The 27758-nt window shown below is 44.4% G+C and overlaps 1 protein-coding gene across 4 annotated transcripts in view; it reads right to left on the reverse strand.

The window, feature by feature from the left end:
- Positions 1-22482: 22482 nt before the first annotated feature.
- Positions 22483-27758, reverse strand: part of DCX (doublecortin) — a 105750-nt gene continuing 100474 nt past the window's right edge. For all 4 annotated transcript variants that reach the window (XM_057495634.1, XM_036912621.2, XM_057495632.1 and 1 more), the window contains one exon: positions 22483-25126. The gene's annotated coding sequence lies outside the window, so the exon portion shown is untranslated. The remainder of the gene's footprint in view (positions 25127-27758) is intronic.

Raw genomic sequence — 27758 nt, forward strand, 5'->3', positions numbered from 1 at the left:
CCCAATTGACTTTTATTTTAATATAGATTCTGAGCTTTCCATGCATTCTTGATAACAATTACCTTGTTTATTTTTTATTTCAATTTATCCCCTTACCATTTTTCTAGATCTTGAGTCTCTCATCTAAAATATTATATTCTGTATGCCAATGTTTCTCAACCTTTTTTTCCTTATCAAACCCCTGGACAGCCTTTTTAGACATTTTTTCCTAATCTGTGCCCATGAAATTTTAATAACACAGGCTGTATATTTCTATGTACTACATATCTATCTGTGCCCTCACTATAAAAGTTTTTTCTTAAGAACCAATTTTTGCCCTCTTGGGAGTAATACTGCCACCCTCCCCCCATTGAGAGTGTGTGCTCTACCTCACCAAGTTTCTTTAATCTGCACATTTGATCAACCAGGCTAATAAAAGTATTGAATGAGGTAAGGTCCAGGACAGCACACTGCAGTATAACCTTGGAGTCCTCCCCTTATTAACAATCACTTTTAATAAGGTTGTTCAAACTTGAAGCAATCCATATGACTTCTGCTACCACCCAGCATCTATTTTCACCTCTTCTTTATGAGGGTATCACAAGACTCTCAAATGTCTTGCTGAAGTCTAGATATATTACGCTACAGTATTCCCTTCACCTACCCTTTTAGATACCCATTCAAAAAAGGAAATGGGCTTAGCTGAGCATGACTTGCTTTTAGTGAACTCATGCTTACCCCTAGTGATTTCCGCTCCCTTTCTAAAGCCTTACAAATGATCTGCTTAATAGTGCATTTCATACTTTTGCCCAAGACCCATGCCATGCTCACTGGTCTGCAGTTTCCAGGATCCACACCTTGCATCCTGAAACACCCGCCCCCCACTTTCTCTAAAAATTGGAACAAAGTTTGCCTGCCTCTTTGCACCTCTCACCTTTTCCCTTTGCCGTAATTTCTTGAAGGTTACTAAGACTGGCTCTGTGATCACATCTGCACATTCTCTCAGTAGCCTCGGATGTAATTTGTCTGGGCCTGGAAACTTGAACTCATTGAAGGCAGCTAAGTATTCCCTTATTATCTCCTCATCTATCTCGGGCTTTAATTCTCTTTCCAGTTCAAAGATCATGCTCCTTGATGGGGAGGTTAAGTAACTTGCCCACAGTCACACACCTAGTAAATTGGCAGAGCTGGAATTTAAATCCCGCCTTGTCTGACTCTGAAGTCTGGCTCTGAACCTGCAGGCTCTGTAGCTACAGTATCAAACGAGTGGTGTGGCCCATGGGTGCTGTACGAGTTCCAAAGTGGGAGAGAGCTCTTCTAGCAAGAGCAGTCAGTGCAGGCTCTGGAAGAGAGGTGAAATTTGAACTGGATCTTTAGGAATGAGTAGGATTCTAAAAGGAAGAAAGGAGGGATGTGTGCATATGTAATAGGGTAATAGAGGAGACTGGGGGTAGCGTACCAGGCAGGGGAAATAATAATCACCTTGGGCTGCCTGTAGTATGCTTGATTGATCACTATGAATACTAAGAGACCAAAATGGTCACGAGATAGCTAGGGTGTTCCGGCCTTCCCTTAGTAAGTAACCATTCATTCAAGCTCTGTTGCTTACTAAATTGTATACCCTCCGGCAAGGTACAATCCTCCGGAGCCTTGCTTTATTGATCCATAAAATGGGAATAATAATGAGCCTAATTTAGAGGGATGCTGTGAGGATTTAGTCAGCTAGTTAACACATGTAAAGTGCTTAGAACTCTGCCTGGTGTACAGTTGGGGCTCAACAAATATTTATTACTATCATTATTGTTATTCCTGAGACTCATTTATTCATTCAACAAGCATTTACTGAACAACTACTGTGTGCCAGATGCTGTGTTAGGCCCTGGGGATGTAATGGTGAGCCATAAGAAACTATCTCAGCTCTCAATGAGTTAATGATCAGCCATCCATTTGTTTTGTGGAAGTTTTCCATCTGTACTATGTTTTTGTTTCACATTCTGGGTAAAACGGTACATTTTACTTATTCCTTCAAAAGTTTTGACCTCCTTCAGAAGTTAGTGGGCATAGTGGTAATGAGCCTTTTGATCCAATAGTCCAAGATTTGTGGAGCAAGTTGGCAGCTACTTTCTCCAAGACGCTACAGTGTCTGATTAATTCTCCCTCAGCCTTCACCCAAGTCTTGGGTTTGCCCTTTTGCATCCTCCGGCTGCATTCCCAGCCCAATCGTTTCCCCCATCTTGGGCACTTTCCAACCCTAGATTGTAAAATAGAGTTTGCCTGTGGGGACAGGCCAGCTGCAGCCAGTGTGTGTGTGTTGGGGTGGGGTGGGGTGCTGCACATTAGTGTAGTGTGGGGCAGCACCATTTGGTTTTGGCCAGCGAAGGGCCTCTTTTGACTTTACAATTCCCCAAGGCTAGTGAGAGTGTGAACAGAAGCCACGAAAGGGGATGGGAAGAGGATGGACAGTCAGCTTCCAAACCAAATAGCCTTGGGCCAGTGTTGGGTGGAGTTCAACCAAGCCTTTGGGAGGGGGTGAATTGGATATCTTCCCTGTTGGCCTGGTTAACACAAAAATATGCTTCACTGGGCTGTCGGCAGAACTTTCTTTAATTAAGGGAAGCAACTCATTTGCCTTCTCACTGAAGGGCTCTAGTTTCTGAATATCAGTCAAAGGAAACCTCTGTTCCCTAGTAATCAAAATAAATGGTTATAGTGGTTCCTAATCTCTGATTATATCAAATCTATACTCCTCTGCTTGGTCACCAAGGCCCTGCCTCCACCAAGGGATGTCATTTTAGCCATTTCTCATGATCGGTTTCACCCCTGCTCCTTGGTGCTGGTCTAGCTGGCTTTTGTGTTTCATTTCTCAGGGCGGAACAAAATTTTCAGGAACACAACCACCACTGGTTGGTGCTGGTGTAGGAAACTCAGGGCTGGGAAAGGTTGGCTGCCTGATGTTTTGGATACAGACATCATCCAAGACTCAAGCGTACCTGGCAGCTGAGGGTCAGCCCCAGAGAACTGAGCACTCGGTATCAGGTAAGAGGAGGCAAGGCCATCAACAGAGAGGGCAAGATGAGGAGATGAGAACTCAGGTGATCCAGAACTCACAGGTCAGGAAGCATTGTGCAAGGTGGGATGGAGGCAAAGAGTGCAAGGCAAAGGGTGAGAACCAAGCCCGCAATCAGATATTCCTTCCAACTGGGTGCTGGATGCATGGTGTGATTCCATCCTGCCGCCAGGATTTTACTCAAGATGCTCCCTTACTTGGACTGTCCTTTCTCACCCCTCCGTCTTTCCAAGTCTGGCATGTCCTTTGATTCTGCAACCTTACTTTCCCCATGAGGCCTTCGTCCTCCCTCACTAATCTCCAACCTCTGCATAGTCTTCTCATTCTGAGTCAGTATCCGATCACACGGGTTGCTAGTTAATCATTCTCCAACTGTCTCATGTGCATACACGGGGTTCCTCAAATCATAAAATCCTGGAGGAGAGCAGCTCTGGTTTTTGCACTCCTCACAGTGGGAAAGCACAGGGTGAGGCGCCAGGATATTCAGTAAATACCTGGCAATGGATTCCAGAGACACTCAGAATGAAAGTCAGTAGCACCTTAGCGAGAAACCCTGAGATAGGCCCATCACGCACTCACTGCAAGGGCTTAGAAAATCAAGTAGAACTGTCTTCTGGGATTTTAACATTTGAGAAACAGGGGAGGTCTGAGCGAGATGACAGTATCTCTGTGTCAGAGCTACACATCCATAAACAGCCCTTTGAGTGCCGAGAAAGCTTATAGAATTAGAACAAAAAAGGCAGAGGTAGCCTTGAGCTGTCATTGAGCCTGAGAGTGAAGTAAAGATCGGGTGGTGGTTAGAAACAAACAGCATTATGAAACATTTGCAATATGGGGGGAAAGGAATCCTTTTCAATCCCAGTAAAATATCATTCATCGGGGCTCCACTGATTTTGGATTTTTGAAAACTTGGACTAACGAAGGCTGTAGCTTGTTATAGCCAGGTCTTGAAAGAAAAGAGTTGCTAAACTAATGAAGCCTCCTGGATATTGGGAGAGCGAGTGGGGAATGGGACAAGGTCTTGTTTGACTTAGTGAAAAGGAGTTTCTCCAGTTCCCTCCCAAGGCTCTTTAGAAGTCTCATTAAGCTAATTTAAGTTAATTGTTAAGTCCCGGTTGCATAGTCATTCTTGTCCTATTTTTCCCTTGTAAATACGTAGGAGTATGAAAAAACTGCGTTTAAAAAAAGTGTACAGTTAAGACTTTTCACTATTTTAGATCCAGTCCCCCTCCTCAGCTGGTGCCAAGAAAGAAGGGACTATGGAAACCCCCAAAGTACTTGGGGCTTGGGGCTTTCACGTGCTATCTCATTTAATCCTCACAAAACAACTCCACCATACAGAGCTATTGTTTATCCTGGTTAGCAGAGATAGGGGAGATGCTGGGTGGAGGATGAGGTGATGAAGGTGGGGTGTTAAGTAACCAGCCTTAGGCCACACAGGAAGGAAATAATGGAGCCCTGTTTTTAAAGAAAAGAAAACAAAACAACAGCTCTTCCAACTCTAAATCCTCCAGCTTTTTCCTGGACAGTGTCGCCTCTAAATTGAAAACAACCATTGCAATGATATAGGATTTGGAGATTTTTCTTGACAAATCTTGCTTTATTAACTCATTTAAATGGCCATGAATTCCCAAGAAGAACATGGGGGTCAAAAACAGAGGTGATATTCATGATAGCAAAAACCTGCTACCGGCCCAGATGTCCTATTTCAGAAATGGAGAACAGATTCCTGTTTGCCATGGGTGGGGAAGGGGGTTGCAGGAGGGAGGCAGGTGTGGTTATGAAGGGGAAACCCCATGAAGGATCCTTGAGGTGATGGCACTGTTCAGTATTTTGACTTTGGTAGTGGACATGTGAACCCACGTGCGACAAAGTGGTACAGAACTAACTGCATGTACAGGTGAGTATAAGTAAAACAGGAAGTCTGAATAAGATCAGTGAGTTATATCAATATAAATATCCTAGTTGTGATAAACTAGAGTTTTGAAAAATGTTCCCATTGGGGAAAACTGGGCAAAGGGTAAACAGGGTCTTTCTGTACAGCGTCTTGTAACTGCATGAGAATCTATAATTACCTCCACATTTCGATAAAAGATTATATGTACTGGGAAGGCTTATATATACATCAACTATATTCTGTCTAATCAGACTGAAATCACTTTGAAAGGTGAAGTTGCAGTGGTCTCATAGATCTGAGCAGTGTAGCTGAGACCTGCAGGTGGTGGGACTCTCAGCTCAGGGAGAAAGGTCACACAGGTCGCTGAGCCTGACTGAATGTAAAAGAATGGAAGTGTGGTGTGAAATTCGAAGGAACGGATTTCATGCTCGGGGGCCTTTCATTCCAGGTCATAACTTTGCAGGTTCCTCTGCTCTTTTCTGGGAGACAGAACTCTGCTCCCAGAGACTGGGCTGCAATGGGCCCCAGCCAGAAATAGCTATGTAATTTGTGAGGCCTAGTGCAAAATAAAAATGCAGGGCCTCTTGTTCAAAATTTATAAGGAATTTCAAGATGGTGACTGCAGAGCATTAAAGCAGGCTCAGGGCCTCTCTAAGCACAGGGCCCCATGTGGCTGCACAGGTCGTGGCCCCGGTTAATATTTCTGCTAAATCCCACAGCTTCCACACGTAGAGAATGCCGGTCAGCACCCCCTTGCACCCGCCCTGCTGGTCTGGATAGGCTGAGATGACTGAGGCCCAAGTGGCCCTTTGGGACCTATTCATTGTGAAGTCACGGTACTGGGCAAGTGGAAAATCCCCACTGACTGATTGACGGCCCTGCTGTGGCTCAGACCAGATTTAGAGCAAGAGAGGGAAGAGGGTGGGAAGCAGAGGCAGAAGGTAGGATGGAAAACCCTGGGTGCCCACTGGCAAAGGGAGGCTGGCAGGTGAAAGCCCATCAGGCTCATGACCATTTCTAACGTGCAATGAAGGAAACATCAAATTACCAATGCCTGGGCTCAAATACCAGCTCTGCCACTCTCAAAACAATTAATCTCTGGGTATGTCAGTTGCCTCATCTATACAGTGGAGATAATAAAAATAGTACCTATCTCTGTGGACTGTCAAGAGAAGCAGATGAAATCATGGCTATGGAATCACTGAGAAAACTTCCACGATGTATGGAAACGTAAGACATGGTTATTACACTCACCATTCTGAAGCTTCTCCTAGCAGGTGGTGATGACTTGATCTAATGCCTGAAATAAGAACTAAGGCTTAAGTTCATGGCCCAGACTTCAGGTTCTGGACAAGATAGTGTAGTACCATTATTTCCTCCTAGGTCACCCCTCTTATAAACTAAAAAACCCTGGGCATACTACAACAGACAAACATAGGAAGACTGAAAGGTGGGAAGAAGGCAGGCAACCTGAGGACCTCAGGACTTGAAGAACAACACAGCCTTGTTCTCTGAGTTTTCTTGTTTCCTTCCATATATCCCAGACAGGATGCTGCAGAAGTCCCCAACCCAGAGCTTCTGTCAGGCACAAACAAAAGCTGTTCCATGGAAGGCCTGTTTTCCTTGGCCCAAAGACTAGGAGAAGGGACAACCTAAAAATAAAGCATCTTTTTTGGCACTGCTCATCTTACTCAATGAAACACCAATGGAACAAGGGCACACCAATCTCCTGGGGTTTCAGTGGGGCTGAATAGAGAGCTGATGTTCCACACCTGGCAAAAACAGTCAGTGCTCCAATTCCCCCATCAGAATAGTCCAGCATTGCACTGACTCTCCATCTCCATGACACAGCATGGAGTCTGAACAAGGCAATGTGAGGCAGGGCTAGTTGGCTTCAGTAAGCAATTAGGAAGCCTCTGGTAACAAATGAAAGAATTGGAAAATCTCCACAAAGAAATAGAAAATGTAAAGAAGAAAAAAAGGGCAATTGTAGAACTGAAAAACACAAAACTGACTAGGCTGGAGATAACAGGATAGAATCCATGAATGTAAAGACAGATCAATAGAATCTATCCTATCTGAATAACAGAAAATAGATGAAAAAACAAAAGTGAACCAGGGACTTGTGGACAATAACAGAAGAGTTGATATTTGTGTCCCAGGAGAGAGTAAAGAGTGTGAGCCTGAAAAAATATTTGAAAAAATAGTGGCTACGAATTTCCCAAATTTGTCAAAAGATGTAAACCTACAGCTCATGAAGAGGAATGAGCCCCAAACAGAATAAACCTGAAGAAATCCACGCCATGACACACCATAATTAATTTTTGAAAACTGGAAGTCATGGGCCAAAAGAAAGAGTAGGTTTTGGGGAATTGAGTACAGAAGACCTTCAGGGCTATCAGACTCCCCTTTCTGCATTTTGCCAGGGGAAAAGGAGGAATCCCAGATACTTCAAACTCTGGCTTCTATCCCCACCCCATCCATCAAGTCTACCATCCACAGATTTGACAAACATTTATGAGCATCTAATCTTTGCCAGTAATTCACCTAGCTGCTAGGGAGACAACAGCCAACAAGCCAAGTCCCTGTCCTCATGGAGCTACATTCTGAGAGATGGAGACAGACAACACACAGAGTATGTTGGCAGAGGCAGTCATTAAATTAGTGCCACATCTATTTCGATACATGCTTTTCCCAGAAAAGGATCTTACATCAGCCATCCATTCATGCAGTATTTAGTAATCACTCAAATACCCACAATATCTAAGAACCTGCTGGGCCTTGGAAATACAGATAATAGTCATTCTTGTAGGAAAGGATTTCTCATCCTTGGCACTAGTGACATTTGGGACTGGATAATTCTTTGTTTTGGGGGGCTGTCTGTATTTTGTACCATGTTTAGCAATATCCCTGGCCTCTACTGCCTGGATGCCAGTGGCATCCTCCAAGTTATGACAACTGAATATATCCACAGACATGGCTAAATTATCTCCTAGGAGGCAAAAACAGCCCTGGTTGAGAACCACTGTTGTATAATAAGCTGACAAGAGGACAGCTAGGGGATATAAAATGTGTTCACTGTTAGGACTGAAACAGCTCCCTTGTCTCCTGTTGCTTCCAGGGTATGATTGAGACTAGCTTAAAAACCCAGGCCCTTCAGAGGTGGCCTCACTCTGCGCCTTCAGCTGAATTTTCTGCTGTGTAATGGAAGCTGCTACAATGTGATGCCCTAATCATCCCAGAACATGGCACAGCTTTTCCTTTCCTCCAGCCTTTCCACATGCTCTTTGCTTTACCCTGAATACCTTCCCCCGGCCAGCTTCCTCAAATGGCATGGCATTCCTCTCAAATCTTTCTTCTAAGTGTTTATCCCTCTGTGAGGTCAGGGACTGTGTCAAGTTAATCTCTGTAGCTCCAGCGCCTAGCACAGAGCTTGCCTCTTGAGGAAATGCAAGGCTACGGAAAAGAGAGAAGATGTGATTGGTCCTAGCTCTCAGATTGCCTCCATTCTGCCTGGGGGAGGCAAAGCAAGCAGAAAGGAAATAGTTACATTTTATACAATCTGGTTCGCTAAGTGTGAATATGTGGCAGATTCATTAGCAATGACAGAGCGCAGGAGGAGGATTCATGAGATGAGGAATTTGAATTCGGCCTTGAAAGATAAGTCTGGCTTTAATAACATGAAGGGAAGGGAGGAGTAGCTGAGGGATGGGGGCAGGAAAAGATAAAGGAGCACAGTGTACTCACCAGCCTGTGGGAAAAGCAAAGCCCACAGAATACGGGCCTGAGACCTGCCTCATGGTATACCGGAGGTATGCTCCCACCCAGATGTCTGGCTAAATCCTGGCTCCTTTAAGCAGGTAGCAAAGGGAAAGGGTTACAAAAGTGTTAGGAGTTCTGGACTACTAGAAAGCACTGGGAGTAATACTTAGAGAATGAGTGCAGGCACACTGTCCCCCAGATGAGCTGCTACACCAAACACAGGAAGCAAATTCTTCCTTAGCACCTCTGATTCAGCTCACTTTGATTGAGCACCTATTGTGTTCAATGTGCTTCCTGTATATATTCATGTTTAGTTTCTACAACAGTAGGATGGGTCTTTCACTGGCAATGCTGAGATTTAAACCCACACTTTCTGCTAGCAAGGTCTGGCCACTTCCATTGCACCACACTGCCATGGTTAGCTGGACCCAAGTTTAGGATTCAGAGGCATTCTTAGTGAACTTTTTCCTTCTTTCCCTTCCTCCCTCTATAGACTTCTACTCTGAGACACTCCGTTCAGAAAAGCATAGGCACCCTCAGGAATGGGACATTCCCGAGCACTTCTAAGACTGGTGAGGTAATTCTACCCAGATACAAGGGCTCCTCTGAAGGGCTACCAGGGAACTGGCTGCACCAGACTGATGCCTCACTCCCTTGGAGCCCCTTCCCCAAGTGAAGCTCAGTGGTAAGTGTCAGGTAAAGGCCTATGCCTGGCAGGTGTTCTTGGAGCCTCGGTGCCACTAGGTGGCTGTGCCCAAGAACAGGGACCATGGGAGAGGTCAAGTGGTGGTGTCGCTGCTTCCTTTGACTGAAAGATGCTCACCATAGTTGTTCCTATTTAACCAGAGCCCTACTCAGAGGGTTAAGCTTGAGAACCATTGGAAAAAGGTCCATAGCCAAAGAACAAGAGAACTTAAGCCAAATACTTACGGTGACAATATTAGTTTTTGAAGGCATCTATGGTGCTTCCTCAAAGCCTTGGTAAAGGTTTCTGTGGTCCTGGATTTCAAATTGCTCTTCTGAATTCTGACTTTTAATATATCTGAACACATCTGCTCCTGGGAGGAGGGGGCAAGCATGGGGAAAGTCAAAGGAGACACCCACTGGGGGCTTCATAGTGGAAGAGTCCAAGAGAAAATGTGATCTGAGGCTCTCTTCTCATGAGGGCCTACAGCAATTGAGCTTCTTGTGTTCCTTGAGGTGAGTGGCAGAGCCTCCCCCTCAGGAGGGAATATCATAAAGGCCTCTGTAGTTTGTGCCTTACAGAATGAGTTTGGAGGGGTGGGACATATTTGTCCTTCTCCTTCTCTCCCCTTTCCAAAAGCTGGGGACTTACTGCTATTCACCCAGCTTGGCCTTCAACCAACATAATGCTCCCACTGTTCACTTCCGAACAGCTCCTGCAGTCACGCCTCCACCAGAAAGTCAGGCTTGTTCTTTTTCCAGTGCTCCTGTAGACATTCATTCTCATTTCCACTCCAGAGGCACTTTGCTTAAGCTTTGTATTTTTTGCTTCTCTGTCAAAGCTTTTCACTACAGAATCTTCAGCCTAAAGAAACAGGGACAGGCCCTCCATCAGCCATTACTGCCTCTTGGGTCATGGCATGTCTAAGGCCCCAGAGCAGAAAGGAGCAGCACTGTACCAGATGCTTTGCATACATTATTCCACTGAATTTCTCCATTAGCCTACTGGGGTAAGTACTGTTAATTCCCCCATTATAGATGAGGAGACAGGTTCAAAGAACTTAGGTGATTTATCCATAGTTATGCAGCTGCTAAGTAGTAGCAGGACTGGCATTTGAACCTAGGTACCACCTTCATCATCATCATACTTCTATTGTAATTGTCTATTTTGTGGTCTATATCCCCCACTAATTGTGCATTTAACATTTTTGTTTCCATTTTGTAGGATTTAGAGTTGGCAAGATCTTCTTTGTGCAATAGGTGACACTTGACCTGGGCCTGGTAGGATAACAGTGCCTTGAGAAAGAGTAGGCATTTGGGATATGAGGTAGAGAGGTTTGTAGAGATTAAGGCCTTGAGTCAGCCAGGAGGAAATGTGATGTGCACTGGGGACGAGCTTCCGGGAAGAACAGTGAGGAGGACTGGTGGGGCTGGGTTCATGTTCAGACTTCATGTTGGCAAGTAATGGGAGATCGGACTGGGTAGAGCCTAAATCTGGAGGAGTTAGGAGTTCATGTGAATTCTGCAAGCTGGTATGTGTAGACACAAGAGCCTGCCTAGCCAAATATAGCTGTAGAGACAGTCCTGGATTAGTTGACTGGCTCAGCTGGGAAGGCTGCCATTGGGAATGGGAACTAGAATTGAAACTCCTTTCACATGGAGCTCCTCTGGAATGGAGATGAGAAGCAAGGGCTCACTGACAGCAAAATGGCGGGCCTTGGATGTCTCCACCTGCATTTTCCCCTTCCCTTCTCCTTGGACTTCAGTAGCTGTGCCCTGCCTTCTGCACTGGCAAATGTCTCACCCAGAACCACCTTCCCTGGGAAACGTCTTTTTCTCGCGCTACTAGTCCCTTTGACTTCCTCCATCCATACCATATCACTTTTTCTCAGGGCTCTATTGTGTTACTAGCGTAAATCTGATAGACAAGTTCACAGTAAGTTAATGGCTGATAATATCTTAATAACGTTTATATTTGAATGGGAGCCTACAATGCCTTTGCTAGAAGCAGGGGTTGTTGGAGGACATCTGGCTTAGAGAAAAGAGGGCTGAGGATGGGGTGGGAATTTGAGAAGGGGACATTTTGGTGACCTTTGCACAAGGACAGTCCTGGTCCCTCATTCCCCTTACTGCCCCCTCCACATTTAGCCCACCTTCTTCCTGCATTCCAGGACCCTGCCGGGAGTAACTGCATTAATTAAACAGCCCTTAGATGCAAGGAAAATGCCCAGTTTGGTTTGGGGATAGGACCCCACAGAACTGAAGTTGCTGCTATTAGAGCTCATGTTCACGGATCCCTTCGACACTAAATTTAACAGATGGGATGCTTCAATCCAGGGCACAGTTGTCAAAAACCACAGTTTAAATCAGTCACAGACAACTGTTTCATTCCCCACACTTGCCTGGGTGTAACAACTGCAGGAATGCCTCTGCTTAAATTACACCCAGTGACACCAAAGGGGGAGACATGTCTAGGCTGCATTCATTCTCCATCCTTTCTGAGCTTATTTTATAGCAGGGGTCAGTGCCCTCTCCAAAATGGGGTGCCAAGGTTCAGAACTGTGTTTTTTTTTAAATCAGATTAGCGCATGTGGGTTTATATATGCAACCAATGGCAAGGTAGGAGGGAGCTGAGGGAGTGATACTGAGTGTCAGAAGGGAATGTGATGGCCAAGGATTAGCCAGAGATACAGCAGCACTGGGTGATGACTTACAAAAATAAACGGTGAGGAGAGGATCCTACCTGTGGTCCCTGAACTATGTGCCTGTAATAACCGGGCTATAGGTCATCACTGAGCATTTGGTTGCAGGGTCCCAGTTCTGCATTACGGTGCATTCTTTGTGCCAGGCACTGGCCACACAGACATAAATAAGATTCGGTGTCTGTGCTTAAGATGCTCCTAGTCTCGTTTCCATTCACAGGAGTTCAACTGTTTGTCCAGCCTAGAACTCCCTGTCATTCATTCCACTGGCATTTGCTGAGTGTCAGCCACTAAACTGCACTGCTTGGTGGGGACATAGAGGTACAGAGAAAAATAGGACGAGGTCCTTGACCTTAAGAGGATTTCAGTAGTGTAGCGTAGACAGACACAGAGACATGTCCATTTGTATTCAGTGTGGAAAGGGACATTTGGCTTAGACAAACCTCTAAGATGTCCTTTGACTGAAGATTCATGATCTAGAGGGGACATGCCTTCGAATGGGGGAGCAGAGGGCCTCAGGGGAGGCAGATTCTTGGGTCTGACACTTCTGTCACAGTGCCAGACATCTAGGTAGGGGCTTGGTAAATGACTGTTATTTTCATTTGGGAATCTCCATCATTCCCTTTACATGGGGAAAAGAAAAACTTAACCTAGTGAAATATGAGTGAAGTACAGCTGGGAGGCCTCCTGATGAACAGATGCTGTTGTATTTATGGTTGGTGGGCTTCAGAGCTTCTTTAAGCTGACAAGTCATCCTGTCAAGGGCCCCACTACCTTGTATTGGCAGTTGTCGATCTGGAGGTCTCTCAAAGTGGGAACCGGTGCCCTTAGCTATTTTTTAGTATTATAAAAAAAAAGTCTAATAGGAATTGTACAGTCAGCCAAGACAAAGCCACAGAGAGCTAAGTACAATATCACATTTCTTTGCTTTTGACTGAAATTATATTAGTTTGCTGTGGTTATCTCATGTGGATCAGAAGCTCTGAGTGAAAAATTGGGAAAATGAGTTATTCCATAATAAAATAGCTTTGCTAGATGAAAATCTTTCCAAATGTGGGACCCACAGGGGAAAAAGTAATAAAAGGGATCCTTGGTGGTGAAAAGGTTGGAAATCACTGGCCTCCATGTCTGGATGCCAAAGTTTGGCTGCAGATTCAAAGCTTGTGACCACAGAATCCTGGGATTATTGGCATCTGACACCCCTGATGTGGTTCCGGTTGGAAAAGCAAACATGCTCCCTTCCCAGCTTTCTAAAGTGTTATACATTAACTGCCTTACAAAACACCATTCATGGGTGGACAGGTTTTTTTTGGATCCTGGTTTACTGTGTTTTTGTACCTGCAGTGAAAGGACATTTCAGAGGAAGCATAGGCTTGCCTGAAATTTACAAAGCTATGCTATTGCTGGACAAGAGCAGAGCTCCTTATAACTTACAGGGCTGGAACAAGCTGTCCACACCTTTCTCCTCATCAACAGCCTTCATCCAGTACCTCCGAGAATGCACATCCCATGAACACACTGGAAACAGGCTAAGAACATCTACTGGGTGTCAGGGAAGGAGGAGGGACTCTGCAGGCTGGGGAGGGAGGGAGGAGATTTGGAGGTGATCTGGTCAGTGAATCATTCCTACTCTTCTCATCGTCTGAAAAAGTTTCTGGAAGAGGCTTAGGGAGAGAGCTCAGAAAAACTTGGGAGAGCAGAGAGCTGAGGTTTCCGGAGAGAGAAAGAACTCCCAGAAATTACTGATCGTAGCCCACATTAAATATTTTTAATTGTAATTGTGATAAAATGCATATAACATAATGTTTACCATCTTAACCATTTTAAAATACATGGTTCAGTCGTGTTAAGCATATTTACATTGCTGGGAAACAGAACTTTTTCCTCTTGTATAACTGAAACTCTGCACCCATTAAACAATGACTCCCCTTTTTTCATCTCCCATCCCCTGGTAACCACCATGCTACTTTCTGTTTCTATGAATTTGACTGCTTCAGATACCTTATATAAGTGGAATCCTACAGTATTTGCCTTTCTTATGACTTCTTTCACTTAGCATAACTAATTCTCTAAGTTCATCCTTATTATAGCATGTGTCAGAATTTTCTTCCTTTTTAAGGCTGAATACTATTCCACTCTGTGTATATATCACATTTTGTTTATCCATTTGTCTGTCAGTGTATACATGGGTTGCTTCCACCTTTTGGCTGTTGTGAATAATTCTGCTATGAACATAGGCGTGCAAATCTCTCACTGAGATCTTGCTCTCATTACTTTTGGATATATACCCATAAGTGGTATTGCTGGATCACATGGTAACTCTATTTTTAGTTTTTTGAGGAACCAGCAGACTGTTTTTCCACAGGGATTGCACCATTTCACATGCCTACCAGCAAGGAGCAAGGATTCTAATTTCTGCATATTCTTGCCAACACTGGTTGTTTTCTGTTGTTTTTGTTTTTTATAGTAGCCATCCTAATAGGTGTGAAGTGGTATCTCATTATGGTTTTGATTTGCATTTATTTTCCTGATGATTAGTGATGTTGAGCATTTTCTCATGTGCTTTTTGGCCATTTGTGTATCTCTTCTTTTTATAGGAATAAAGTTGATATACAACACATATCCATACAAACCCATACAATTGTTTTCAGATGTACAACATAGTGACTCTATAATTATATGTATTACTAAATGATTGTTGCTGTAAGTGTAAGTACCACTGTTACCATACCAAGATATTACAATATTATTGGTTATAGTCTCTATATTGTGCTTATGACTAACTTTTTTTTACAAATTTGCGGTTTGTACCTCTTCATCCCCTTCACCTATTTCACCATTTCCTCACCCCCATCTTTATGGTAACAAACAGTCTGCTGTCAATATTTATGGGTCTATTTCTTTTTTGTTTGTTTGTTTTGTTCTTTAGATTCCACATGTAAGTGAAATCATTTGGTACTCGTCTTTCTCTGCCTAGCTTATTTCACTTAGCATGATGCCCTCTAGGTCCATCCATGTCACAAATGACATGATTTTCTTCTTTTCTGTGTCCCTCTTTGAATAGCTATTCGAGTCCTTTGCACATTTTTAAATGGAATTAGTTTGTTGTTGAACTGTAGGTGTTCTTTATATAACCTGAACATTAACCCCTTACTCAGATATCTAATTTGCAAATACTTCCTTGCATGCCATAGGTTGCCTTTCCATTCCATTCTTTGATTGTGCCCTTTCATGCTCCAGACCCCATTTTTAAAGACAAGGAAGATGTGCTAGAATGGAGAAAGAACCCAACAAGAATGATGTCCACGCACTGGGGGGCCACATTAGATGATTTCCTCAAGTCCTTTGAGCTCTGTGTTCTTGAGTACTAGTCCTCCTGTTGATGACCCTCCCAAGCTTTTTGCATGCTTGTTTGTCTTTATCCTCTTGGCTCCGTGTTGCTTCTAGAGAGCACGTGCTTCATTCTTAGTACTCTCCGTCTTTAACACCGCACAACTTTCTTGCTGCTTCCCCATGCCTGTGAGATCTGCCTTTTCAGCCCACAGCATCTTTGGCCATGGGGGTCATAACATGGTGGCCTCAATTCCACCTGCAATGTCTGCCAACCCAGGCACAGATGAGCTTAAGCCTTGCTGCTTTTATGGCAGCCAGAGTGGCAGAACTGAGTGTAGAGTTCATTTGATGTGCCAAATTTCTCTGAGAAGCAAGTTGGTCTAATGGAAAGGCCATGAGATGTTCACTCCCTTGCCATGTGACTGTTGACAGGCCACGTCACCTCTCTGAGCCCGTTTCCTATCTGTAAACCCGAGGATAGCCCCACCCACCCTGCTGGGGTTTGGTGAGCCTGTTGGGATAAAGAGTGCATGGTTCTGAGCCCAGTGCCTGGTGCACCCCAGGAGAGCTTGGCAATTGGTAGTGCCTCCCTTGGGGCCCCAGGTCTTCAGCTAGAAGCTAGCATACCCGGCCCGGCCCATTCCACTCAGAGGCTATACTGAGGGGCGGGTCAGGAGAAATCCCTCACTGGCCCCTTGTGTCTGGTAGCTCTGTGCCCAAAGAAGCCCAGATTCTGTGGCAGCCTGCCACCACCTGGCCGGAGGCCCCCAAACATCCCTCCCTTGGTGACACCTTTCAGAGGCCCTTAGTTCTCCCTACCCTCTGACTCACCTCCCTCCAGTCAGGACTGAAACCTTTTCTCCCTCACCATCCCCCAGATTTAATCCTTAATGAAGCCCTGTAGATTCCACCTCTGGAACGTCTGTCCAATTTTTCACCTCCTTTTTGCCTACACTGCCACTTTCCTTGTCCAAGCCAACATCAGTTCTCAGCCAGATCAGGACATCACTGCCCCCCGACCATGCTCTCCTTGACTGCTGCTCTTGTGTCCTTCCAGTCCAGTCTCCCGGCAGCAAGCAGGAGTGACCAGCTTTCCTCTGCTTATCTCAATCTCCTGCTTAAAACTCTTTAATGGCTCCCTGGGTGCTCTTCAGGGAGGAAGGACAAACTCCTTACTGTGGCTTACGTCCCCCACGTGGTCTGGCCTCTGTCTGCCTCTCTAGTGTTATCTCTCACCACCTTTCCTCCAGCACACTCCACACCTTAGCCACATGGGCCTTCTTTCAGTTGCTCCAACAAACAGCGATTTTCCTCAGAGCCCTCACGTGTTCTTTTCCCCTGACCTGGGATACGCTTCCTTCCTCTGGCTAACTTTTATTTTGTTCATCTCAGTCTTCCTTCTTCAAGCTGCACTGGGTGCCCCATGTGAATCCTCTGCCATGCGGTGCTTCCTCCTGACCGAGCACTCAACACAGTGTTACAATTCCTGCTTTCCTTACTTAGCTAGACTTGGAGCTCTGTGCTGTCAGGGGCCATGTCTATGCAGTCCCAGAGCCAAGTGCAGTAGCCTGCATGGGATGCGGCCTGTTGTATGTTTGCCAACTGAATGAGTGAATCTCGGTTTGCCTTTCTAACTGGGTTTCATCCACTCCCTCCCCTGCCCTCCACACCCCAGGCCCGTCCACCTCACTGGAGGACTCCTGATCCCCAGACACCCTGGACAGGGATCACACCTCTTGGCCTTTGTTCATACTGGCCTTTTGGATTGAGTGCCCCTGTCGACCCCTCCTCCCCTCTTCACCTAACAAACTCCAACTTGTTGTTCAAGCCTCAGCTCAAGTTTCATCTCCTCAGTAAAGCCTGTTTTTGAAGGGGACCATTAAAATAAAGATTTATTTTAGGCAGGCTAATTCTTGGCTCGATTCTTCATCATTAATGCTTTATTATACTAACTCCAATATCTCGCAGCCTTCATCACCCAGCCCGGCCGCCAGACAGCCCCTCCTTCGGGCTCTTCCGACTCCTTGCAGGACCTCCATTATAGCACTTTCTCAAGCTTTGGGTGATGGGGTGGTTTTTTTAGTTGTTTTTTTTTTTGTTTTTTGGCTGGTTGGTTTTATTTAGTTTAGTTTAGTATTTTTCCTGGAGGAGGTAGGAGGATATTGTATGACCTTAACCCTCCCCCCAACCCTCCCAGCTGCTTGTAAGGGAATCTTGGCTCATTTCTTCAATTAAAATGAGACATAAATTCTGTCCCCTCCTCCACCCTTTGTCTTCTCCCTGCCAGTGTGCCCACTCATTACTGAGACAAGCCAGGGCTGCTTCCCTTTCAGGAAGCATCGTTTTTCCAATTAGCCTCTGATTGGAAACAGTCCCACTGCAGCTGGGCTGCTTTTAGTGCCTGTTGGTGCTAGGCAGCCTGGTCACGTGGGTGGAGCACTGGCTCGGGAGTCAGGAGTCCTCTGTGCTAGCCCACTCTGCCTCTACCCAACTTCCTTTCCTTCCCCGGGCCTCAGTTTTCTCCTTGGAACAATGAGCATTTGGAACTTAAAGTTTTACCACTTCAAGTATGTCTGCAGACTAGGAGCATGGGCACATCAAGGAGGAGCTTGTCAGAAATGCAGAGTCTGGGCTTCATCCCTCAAACCTTGTAAATCAGAATCTGCATTTTAACAAGTCCCTCTGGTGATTTCATCCACAGTAAGGCTGGAGAAGTGCTGTGAACTTCCAAGATGAAAGAACTGCTGAGACTCTTGTTAAACATACAGCTCCCCAGGCCGCTGGCCGGGAGAGGTTAATGAAGTGGCAACAGGATGGGGTCCCCGTACTTGTGTTTGTAGCAAGCACCCCAAGTGACTCACCTCCCTGGGGAAGTTTGGGAGACATTGAACAAGTGGTTTATAAAGGCCCTTCCACCTTTGATATTTCTGCAATTCTGTATACAACTGGTTCCTTACTGGGGATAGTAAATAGTGGTACATAATGCAGACCTCCAGCACTTACCCCCCTCTAAATTGAGTAAAGTATTTTCAGAATCATCCAGGGCTGTGCAGGCACGGGGGCAGGGGGTGGGGAGGTTGAGGGGTAGGAGAGAGATTACAATAATTTAAGCCAAGTCTTGTTGATTGGAGAAAATCAGCAGCCTCCGGGGTTCAAAGAGAAATTACCTGTTTAACCAAGGCAGTCTCCTTGAAGCAATCAGGCTTGATATAATCAGATGATCTGTAAGACCCTCTTGGAGTACTGAAAAGGGAGGATTAGAGATAAAGGGGACAGTGTCTCTCCCACACTGGCAAGGGGATCAAGGAGTGGGGGGGTGGGGGAAGTTGACAAGGAAACCTGGGGAAAGCCTCTTCCAGAAAGGAATCATATTTTCCAAACCCTCAGTGTGGATGTGTGTCCTAACAAGAGATGTTTTCCGATTTGTGAGTGTATTTATATAAAAAATTTAAAGAACAGTCTAAAAATGAAATCACATTTAGTTATATGTTTAACAAATCACCTTTATTTGGAAAAGGAAAACAAAATTACATAACATCAGGACGGCCCTGGAAAGTCCAGGATACAAAGTGGCCAGGTTTTCTCCATGTTTGGGTTTGTTTGCCTTATAAATATGCCTTAAGTTCCGTTGCTGGTAGGTTTTGGCTACTTCTGAGATTTAGACAGGTGGGGAGAATGTGGAAGGGCATTCAGAGGGTATTTTTCTGGGCAGGGAAAGAAGGGTAGACTCTGTCAGCCAGGGTGAAGTGTGAGTGAGCATTGCATAGCCAGGGCACAAGTCAGGGGAGGAGGTGGATAAGAGGGAGGCTGCCGAGCTGTCCAGAGCATAGGCCCATGACTGGGAACAAGGAGGCTAGGGCTGAATTGCTCCAGTCAAGTCAGGGCTCCCCTGCTCTCACATTTCCTCCATGTATCTCTTCTGTCCACCAAATCCTGACACTTCTATAGCAACAGCTCGTTGCCCATCCCTCTTCACCACACCCACTGCTCTGGCCTCCATTCTAGGTCACCTCGTGTCCCCATCGGGACTCTTGCAATAACAGTGGCAAAAGACCCATTCTCAGTATGTCTTAACCTATGCAAAGTTTTTTCCCAATCTTGAAAAGGCAGTCTTTCTTCAGAAAGCCAAATATATAGAGATCGTCCCAGAATTACCCACCTCTTGAATTTTTGTTCTTCTGGGCAAGATGCAAACTCTAATTCAAATGGCCCACGAGGTCATATATGTGCTACTTAGGCTCCCGGTGAGTCCCGGGGAAAAGGAAGTGGAATTCACAAGAGCCGGGGTTCTCAAACTAAGGAGGGCCTCAGAATCCCCTGGAGGGTTTAAAACAGAAATCTCTGGGCCACACAACAAGAGTTTCTGATACAGTATATGTGGAGTGGGATCCAAAGATCTGCGTTTCTGACAAGTTGCTAGGTGGTGCTGATGCACCACTTGGCAGTGTGAGCCACCTTCAAGGCAGAAAACCCTGTTTCATCTCTATATGCCCAGGGCCAAGCATAGGGCCTGGAGCCTAGGAGGCTTTCAGTAGCAACTGTTGAAAGAAAGAAATCAAAAAAGATTTAAAAGAGAAGGAGGTGGGGAAGATAAAGGAAAAAGGGCTGAGGAAGGGAGAGGGAGGAAAGGAGGGTGAAAGAGACACAGCAGGGGGATCAGGAGAGAGAATTTAATGCTCATAGAAAGAACTTCCTTCAAACCAAACATCTTTTTTCTTGCAACTCAGCCCCTACTGGTTTCTCCATTTCTCCATTCTTTTAGTCTCAGCCGGTTGTTGCCAGACTGGTGCACTTCACAGATCATCAAAATAGAAGAGAAAAGAAATAAAATGAGTTAAATTTGATTGGAGCCTTTCCTAGGTTTACTTGCTTTTTATCTTGCCTGGTTAAGACGTTAAAAAACAAACACATGCTTATCTTCTAACATGACCAACATTTCATCAAAGAAACATTTTTAATAACAAAAAGGTAAAAAGGGAATGATCTTTTTTAAAGATAATCCTTTAAACAGTACATTCGTTTCTATAAAAAATACTCTATTATCCTGTTTTCTCTTTCCACCTCAGTCTGGTGAAAATTTTATTACAGACTACCGTAAGCTGCTGTACCAACATTTGAGAACCACTAATCTGAACGACCCAAACTATAATTCCAGACTATGCACTTGTCCTCCCAGCTCTCTGTGTGCTGGGCCTATAACCTTGCTGCCTTAGGTAATTTTCAGTTCTCAGAGAGGGCTTTCCTTTCACTGTCATTTCTCATGCGATTTCCTTGGCTTAGAATGCCCCCTGCCCACCTGGAAAACTTTTTTTTAAAATTATGGAACATACAATAAAACGCACAAATCTTAGTGTACAGCTTGATGAATGTTATGTGTATACATTCATGTAACCATCATCCAGATCAAGATATCATTCTCATTAATTTTTCCTCCTTCCCCTATTTTGCCCATCCTTCCACATGCCTCCCCTATGGCAACCACCAGTCTGTTCTCTGTGTTTATGAGTCTAAATAAACTGTTATGTTTGTTCATTCATTTGCTTTGTTTTTCAGATTGCACGTATAAGTGAAAGGATATGGTATTTGTCAGATTTATTTCACTTAGCATAATACCTTCTATCCATGTTGACACAAATGGCAAGAGTTCATTCTATTTTAAGGCTGAGTAATATTCCATTGTGTATACATACCACATCTTCTTTATCCATTCATCTTTTGATAGACACTTAAGTTGCTTCCACAGCTTGGCTATGGTAAATAATGCGGCAATAAACATAGGAGTGCATATATCTTTTCAAATGGAAAACTCTTAATCAGTTCTAACATGCTGCCAGTTTTGTGACGTTTGCCTGACCTCCATCATCCTGGGACATTATCTCACATTGCGGTCCTATAATACTTGCTCCTTTGCAGTGGACTCATTTATTTTCAGGTCTGCATTCACTAGGCTGGAACTCCTGGAGGCCTGAACCTTCAGACTAGCAACTGGCAGGGTATCTGGAGTGTAACACCTCAGAGACATCTTAATGAGAACCATGATGATGATTTGGACTTGATCTGATGGGAAATAGACAACTATCCTAAATTCCCAGTCAGAGGAATGACACAGTCAAAACAATCTTATTTTATTTGCAGTAGAGAGTAGGATAGACCGTGTTGGGAAAAAATAACGTCACGAGAATCAGCAATGAGGAAGGCCTGATGAGAGTGGGGATGAAGACTGGCCCAGCCTCTGATTGTCATAGCCAACTGTTCGGTGGATTAGGAACACTAAGAAATCCCATCTCCATTTACTTTCTTTGTCTCAAGCAGAGTAACGGCCAAAGGGCTGGTTGATAAAAGACTGTCAGGAGGAAGCATTCCTAATCATCTCAGTCCTTGGGAATACCTAGGATGCTACCATCTTTGCTTCTCCAAACATACGTCAGGGGTTGGTCCTCATTGTGAGGTTGGTCGAACTGTTTTCTAAGACCTCAGCCTCCTCCTTCTGTGCCCTTTCCTCCCTCCCTTTCAATCAGCCTCTTCACAAGTCCAATGTGTTTGCTCTCCCTGTGAATAAAACCTCATCTGAGAAAAACATTTAATTAGTCATTTATGCCTGAGGGTGAATAAGATATCTAGGTGTTCTCTCTCCCAGAAAGTAGCCACATCATCAACCTATTGGGGAAAAATAACCACAGTGTCCGAAGAATTATAGGAAACAAGTAGAGGTATTTTTGAGGAATCCGCATGGAGTGTTTCTGAGCCTATGAAAATGATACTGGAAGTGATCACCTATTCTGACAAAAGACTGATTGTGGCCAAAGCATCTTACACATAAAAAGAGGTTATTTGATTCATGCTCAACTCTGGAAAGGAGATTGAGATCTTATGTGTTGCAAATGTGCTATGTTATTAATTGGTATTTCCATTATACATTGATCCTCAGCTTCCTCATCTATAGCATTAAGGCATTGGACAAAATAATGTCTGAGTTTTCTTCAAGCTTGGACATTTTGTGGTTATATGATCATCGGTTCAATGCTTAAAAAAAAGAGAATGTCAGCCAGAAATATTGAAATCAACTTTTATTTTTGGAAAATGACATTACACACATCTTGCAAATGTACACAGAAATGAGAATGAGATGAAGAACAGGGCTTGAGAGCCAAAATGATAGCAAGAGCAGCTCGTTGGCTGCCCAGCACTAAATGCTGTGAATCCACAGCATTCATAGTTCAGTTCACAACACTTTACACACATGGGGAATTTCTCTAGACTTCAAAGTCCTCTAACCAAAGAAAGCCCTCATCAAATTGTGGAGGGAGGAAGAGGGATATTAACAGGCATAGGAGATGAAAAGGGTCTGCTCCAGCTTGTTTACATGGGCCTCACCAAACCTACCAGTCCAAGTGGCACCAGCAAACCAAAAAGGAGGGTGCCTGCTTGGAACACTGCTTTTGAATCACAGTCTCAGAGTGGGTTAGGCATTGCCTGGGAAACCAACAGCAATGCTTATAACCCACGTCCTTGTCTTTTCTGGCTATAACTATTCTAAAGGGGCAGCTAAGAATCCCTAAACATCTGTTGTCTTTCTCTGATTTTCTTTCTTTTTTTTTTTTAATAATTATTATTGGTCAAGCAGAGCCTTCTGAGGTCTCCAAATACCTCAAAGCAGCTTTAGGGATAAGAAACATCATTGTCGGCTATCTTTCAATTATATGTGATTCTGAGAAGTATTTAATTCTGCACTGTAGTCAAAGGGCCAAAGACACCCAATGTGCCACTGTTGTTTAATGCAAAGAGGCGCTGAGTCTTTGATCACAACGCCATTCCTTGAGAAATGGGTAATAACTGTTCAGAAATAACTGTTCAGAATGCCTTTTCCCTCCTTTTTGGTTTGTTCTTTGCTGACTTTACTTGGCGAAAATTATTGGCCCCCAAATCAGTTATTAACAACTGCAAGACACCTGGGAGCAGGGGGAGGGAGAGGGCAAGGAAGGGAAGAGCGACCACAAGGAAGGATGTATTCTTTCCAGAGGTTAAAATGAGTTATTTAAGACATGTGATGTCTAATACCATGCATTTACGCTCCAAGGCTAGTCACTAGCAAGCTAACGCCTCTAACACTACAACCACCGATTACAGCTGTTTGGCTACAGTTACGGAGTTCTAACTACAGCTATAGGGCAGAAAGGGTGGGCTGTTTCCATTTTAAACTTTCTCCCTTTGAAAATGGCCATAAAAGCATTTTCTGTACAAATTGAATGGCACAAAAAGGTGACCAAAAATGTTTTAAAGAAGTTACCACACATGAGAAATGCAAAATTCAATCAAGACATGCATTGGTTGTGTACAAGTCATAAGAGATCATTGGCTTCAAGCTGCAATATATTACAGGACCATACATTGGTGACATTATGGTATAACCTCTTACTTGCTCAAATCCCTTTAAGAGAACTTTTAAAGAAAAGTCATTAGAAAGGGCATTCCATATACTATTGCCCAGCAGTGACATTCCCACAGGCTGTGCACCCTGTTAAAAAAATCAGTGCCTACCAGGTGACTTCTTTAGGCCCCACAATTACCCTTATTTGGATGTCTGCACAGGAATATGAACAGTTGGCATCAATAGTGAATGTTTAGGTGAATTTAGAAGGAGAAGTACATTTCAATTAAGTGAATATTTCTTCTTCTGATATGGATCTGTTAAATACCCTTTTCATGTAAATCAGTCCCAGTTGCCTATGAGCTTAGCTAAAACAATTCAACAGTTGACAAGCCCAAAACATAAGGTTATTACAGAAAGTTTAATGTATAATGGTAAACTTAAGACAAATCCTCCCCCCACCCAACACCCGCACCCAGCTAAACCAAATGACAGGAGAAATTACCTGTGGTCTCTCATTATATTACATTGCAGCTTTTTAAACTATGAGCAGATTAAACAAAATCCCTTAATACTATTTAGCTGATAGGAATCCATGGGTGGATTTTTCTGGCCAGGTGATGATTTCTCTGAGCACACTTCACTGCTCCACCAAATGGCAGGCGAAAAAGGAACCCCAGAGTATTCTGTACAGTGCTTGGAAGGCAAAGACCCAAAGAAAGATGAGCTCTAAAAGCTGCTTGTGACGATCTGCTTTGAGGAATTACAAATGAAATGGGGAAGAAAGGCCAGGATCGGATTGATTCCCACCAACGGGACTAGGGTAGGATTAGAGCTGTTTGAGTCTGGAAAAAACTTCTCATCACCAAGGCAAAAGCACAGAGCTGAAAGAGGCATGTGCCCAATGCCTACACAAGGAGGAAGGAAAAAATTAAAAGGCTGACAACAAAAGAGAGAAAAAAGACAAGAGAGAGGACAAAGGATGGATGGTTTTACTTCAGAAAGGGAAAGTGATAACAGTATAAAAATGAGAGCAGATATAATGAACGAGAGAAAGAAAAGACAAAAAGATACAAAGGGGAGGGAGACAGTGGCAAAAAGCCATCGATTTCCTCAGGTTATTAACCCAGAAATGAGAAGATCCAATGCCTGCAGGTTTTTGCCTTAATTTACAAGGTGTTTGCTCTGAGTTCTGTGCCATCCGTGATGGTACGGACTTTGCCCTTGTAATCAGGAACAGGAAGATGCCTTAATTCCCAATGGGAATTCTAGACTCCCCAGCCATCAAAGGTAACACAAGATTGCTTCTGATTCCAGATGTTGAAACCTGTAAACTAAGGGATAAGAAGTTAGGCAGTTAGAAGTGGGGCTCAAGAGTCTTGTCATATGATACAGTGTCACACTTCCTAGGCCAGAGTGGGAGGTCTGCATGGATACTTAATGAGAAATAAGCAGGAAGCGACACCAAAACCAAGAGGCTGGGTTTAAAGACCATACAGGATCTCTGGGGATGGAGAAAAGCTCTGGGGATCAAGTTAGGGGAGACAAAGGAGGAAGTCCCCTTTTCCTGAAGACATAGTAGGGGCAAAATTCTTTAACTAGGCCTACGGAAAGACAGGTGGCTGGAGAGGGAGCCTTCTAGTCTCTGAAAAGTAAAAGTGGCAGGGGCGAGGGTAAGCTGCTAACAGTTCTAGCTCATAGTTAGGTTGCTCTTTGGAGTCAGTTCTCTGTGGGTTTAGACATACATTTGCCTCCCTGCACACGTCTTGGCTGCTGTGTGACAAGAACCTCCAGCCTTTTGCCTATTAGGGAAGTGTGGTCTGCTAGCTAGAGGAAGTATAAAATTTGGAATTTACTTTTGAGAAATGACCTGTGTTGTCTTAGCCCATAATCACAGCCTTTAGGGCTGACTAAAGGCAATCCACTTTGTGTCAACAGCACTAGACTGGGTCTGAGCCACTAACAGAACCTGTTGGAGATGCCTCTCCAGCTGAAAGGTAGGCATGAGGAATCAACACAGTATCCTTGTTCCAGGTGTTCACACCTGTCAGGGAAAAGAAACCCTGCATGGAATCATAGAATAGTGGAAAGACTATCTATGGGGTCCCCTTCTTAGAGCAGATGGAGAAGCTTGACAGCTTTGAATTTCCATACCAAAAGAGGTACCCAGGAAGGCCAGCAAGGTGTCTTTGCTATACAAAAGGTCTCAGATCACTTCTGGCACATCAGTGGCTAGAACTTTATTTTTTCTAGTTTTTAGGTCCCAAAACATAGGACTTTAACCCTTCCCCTATCCCAGATGAGCTTCAAAACATGAATGGCTTTGGGCCTAAGAGCCAATCCTTAATCAGTGAGGGAAATACAAGAGTAAGACCTGGCCTTGGAGATGCAAGGGGCTCTGTGTGGCCAAGGACAGGTTCCAATAGTCTCTTTAAAAAAAAAGGAAATATCCAATGCGTTTTATTCCCATAGTAAAGTGGACAGTGAAGAAGGTGTGCTGATTTTTGGCAAAGTTCTCATTAGTGTGCCAGAGCCTGTTTTGGGCACATGGGCATAACTGTTCCAAGGGACATGTGTTTTTTAAGAAAGAAAAGCTATCTAGAACCAAATGCGAGAGGGCATGTCCATCGAGTAGTGAAGGGACTAGGGAAGCAGACAAAATTTTGACCAACACAAGCACTGGATTACTGCTCTAAGACTTGGACTGGGTGATTCAAAGAAGGATTCAGGGCTTCAGACAGTTTCTTCTTGTCTTCCTCAGGTAACTGCACATCCCCTTTAAGGTTTGTTGGTTACTCCTGACTGGGGAGGAATAGTAGGGAGGATAGAGAATTTCCTGATGAGGGCTCTTGGAACTGAACTAATAATACCCCTTAGTTCCCAAGAAGAGCCTTGCTGTGAAGAAGACTGGATGTTCAAGGTTTGTTGCCCTGGTTTCTGCCATGGCAGGCACAGGGGCGGTGTGCATTGGAAGGTGAGTATGGTGTGGAGAACACATAGCTTGCTGTTTTCGTGCATACACAAGAAGCCAATGTTTAACATCAGCCAGGGAACATTTTAGTTACAAAGTCCCTTTCTTATACCTGGAAGTTGTCCCCATCAGGGCAGAATGGCTATGGGGACATTGTGGATGAAAGCAGCCACAGCAAGACCAGGTTTTTTTCTCGAGCTAGTCTCACTCCCATATTTTAAAAGAAATCAGTGCAAACAAATGGGAGCCATACTCATTTTTTAAAAATACTGAAAAACCATCTCAGAAAGTCAGGATGAACGAAGCCATTGTTCTGCTCTTCCTTCTTTCCCTTCCCTGCTCTAGGAATGAGAAATACTTCCCTCAGCCTGCGAAGACCATCCAGTATGAGATGAGATGACATCAGCTGACAGGGAAAACCAGTGTTCTTTCATTCCATCTGGACAGGGCTCAGGCTCAGGGAGCTGTTCTGAGGGCCCCCCCAGTGTAAGACAGGGATCCCCTGTGCTGGATGGACAGGGCCAGGGACCCCATTTTTCCTGTTGGTTTTCAATGCTTCCTTTTCTTTGGGGACATCTGCAGTCCATGTGGATGAGATTCATGTGAATACAGGAAGAAAGAGCTGTATTAGGTTGCTGGGTGGATTTCCCACTGAGATCAGGGCAGCAGCATATGGCTCCAAGAAGCAACATGACCCTGAGAAAGAATCCTCAGGGTCCCAGTGGAAGGCAATGCAGTTCAGTGGGAGAAGGCCCTGGAATAAGAGCCAGGAGATGTGGGTTCTAATCCCAGCCCTGCCCCTAACCAGCTGTGTGACCTTTGGGAAATTACTTTACCTCTGCCTCTCCGTTCCTGGCCTGAAAATGAGGAATTTGGAGTAGATGATGTGATCTGAAGGTTCCTTCCAGTTAGAAAATGCTATGATTGAATCTAGGCTAATACCAAAGTCCATAAGGACACAAAGCAGTCATGCTAATGGCTATGCTTTCCAAAAC

Source organism: Manis pentadactyla, chromosome X, assembly GCF_030020395.1.
Source record: "Manis pentadactyla isolate mManPen7 chromosome X, mManPen7.hap1, whole genome shotgun sequence".
NCBI lineage: Eukaryota > Metazoa > Chordata > Mammalia > Pholidota > Manidae > Manis > Manis pentadactyla.